At 40.1% G+C, this 2171-nt stretch overlaps 1 non-coding gene across 1 annotated transcript; it reads right to left on the bottom strand.

Annotated features, from left to right (window-relative positions):
• Nucleotides 1-818: 818 nt before the first annotated feature.
• TRNAD-GUC (transfer RNA aspartic acid (anticodon GUC)) lies at nucleotides 819-898 on the bottom strand. The gene has a single exon. It is a non-coding gene; the product is annotated as a tRNA-Asp (tRNA).
• Between the last annotated feature and the right edge of the window lie 1273 nt (nucleotides 899-2171).

Raw genomic sequence — 2171 nt, 5'->3', positions numbered from 1 at the left:
TTCTCTTTGTGAGTGCATTTCTTTATTGTCATATTCACTAGTTTTATTCTTTAGATTCCATATATAAGTGATATCATATAGTATTTGTCTTTGTCTGACTTATTTCACTGAGCAGAATACCCTCCAAGTCCATCGATGTTGCTGCAAATGGCAAAATTTCATTCTTTTTCATGCCTGAGTAGTATTCCATTTAGTAGATGTACCACATCTTCCTTACTCGTTGATCTGTTGATGGACACTTGGGTTGCTTCCATGAGTTGGCTATTGTAAACAATGCTACTATGAGCTTTGGGCTGCATGTATCTTTTTGAATTAGTGTTTTCTGGGGTATATATCTGGGAGTGGAATTGCTGGGTTATGTGACAGAAGGCAAAGAAGGAAGGAAGAGAGTGAGGGAGGGAGGAAGGAAGCTGGGAAGGTAACTTACTTTGAGCATCAGAGCTTTGGTTAGTTGGAGTTGCTGATCTGAAGGCCTGATGGAGTTCTATGTTTGGAGCTCTTCACATTTTCACTCCAAGGTTGCATTTATTAACATTATATTATAAATATTATGGTCCACAAAGACCTCACCAAACCCAACTCCTCAGCTACTCTGAATTTTATTAAAAATAACCCTGTCCCAGAGGATGAACTGGCAACTCGGACTTGAAAATTTCCTTTCAAAAGTATCTGATATTATAGCTCGAACTTTAAAACATTGCCTAGAAGGAATTCAAATCTCTCCCAAATTAGACTCATATCCCATTTATGAATTTCTTGTTCTGTACAAACTTTATTCACCTATTTCTTTTAATTTTTATTTTTGCCATGCTGTGCAGCTTCCTGGGATTGAACCAGGGATTGAACCCAGGTCCACAGCAGTGACAGTGCTGAGTCCTAACCACTGGACCACCAGGGAATTCCAAGTTTGCATTAAAAAAAAAAATTGGCCATGCTGCATGGCATGTGGGATCTTAGTTCCCTGACTAACACTGGTAGCATGGAATCTTAACCATGACCACAGGGAATTCCCTCAGTTATTTCCTTTGAAGCCAGAAAAGACATCACAGGTCATCTACTTTAATACTCATGTTATCAATAAGGAAAGCAACGCTCAGAGAAATGGAGACAATCACCTACTGTTGCTCAGCATTTGGTGGTGGAGCCAAACCAGCTCCTAACCCCTCGTCCTGCCTTTGGGGTGCTTCTTAGAACAATCTTGGAATTGACAGGCCCACCCTTAGGGTTTCCTAATACCTGCTCCATGAATCTCAGGTGAAGCTTCCCTGGAAATCTTCTGGTTGGTGAACTTGCCAAGTAGTTGACATTCTTCCCCTTCATCTCTGTGCTCCATCACTCATCTGAGCTGTGATAAGCCGCAGATTAAGAAAAAAAAGAGGACCAGCAGCTTCTCGATATAATCTCCAGGATGAAATAACTTTTTCTACAGTCTGTACACAGAGATTTGCCGATAGCTCTCTGCAGTCTTCTGTTTACTAATGGAACACAATACAAATGCACTTTTGGGAGAGATGTGACTGTTCGTGGCTAACATTGGCTATCACTGAGATCCCATGAGGGGAGGAAGGAACATTTTCTGGGAACTTGTTTTTAGGAAGGAAAAAAAAAATTCCCCTGATACTCACTTTAAATGAGAAGGCACTGTGAGTTTTAAACGGAAAACTCCATCGCTGCTGAGGTGACTTAGGAGACTAAACCATTGTAAGTTCTGGGTAATTTAATGCACCAAGAGGAAACATAAAATTAGAGTAGTTTAAGGAGATTAAAAATAGTAACCAGAGATTAAACATTTGAAGTACTTTGTATTGTTTTAAAAGCATTAACTAATTAGTCAGCAAATTTCTCTGTTGAGGCAGAAGGTTTTCAGGTTGGATGCGTACCGAAAGGAGGATTACGTGAGATTTCAGATATGTCAGGGCAGAAAGAAAGGATCAGAGAGAATCAGGCAGAATCTTGATGATGGATGGGACAAAAGTGGGTAGGACTGGGGTCTGCTCTTAGGGTAAATGGGGGATGTGAGAATATTTCTTGAGTGTTTAATGTTATGTGTGTTTTGTAGGGTTAAATTGGAAGGAATAAGTAGGAGCAGTTAGAACAAGAATGTGGCCGTTGAGGACCCAGGAAGCTCACAGGTATTTTTTTCTCCTAAAATTCCAGAATCACTTTTTGTG

This window comes from Moschus berezovskii, chromosome 15 (genome assembly GCF_049115385.1).
Source record: "Moschus berezovskii isolate FMDL1 chromosome 15, NW_MosBer_1.0, whole genome shotgun sequence".
NCBI lineage: Eukaryota > Metazoa > Chordata > Mammalia > Artiodactyla > Moschidae > Moschus > Moschus berezovskii.
This window is presented reverse-complemented; position numbering and strand designations above follow the sequence as displayed.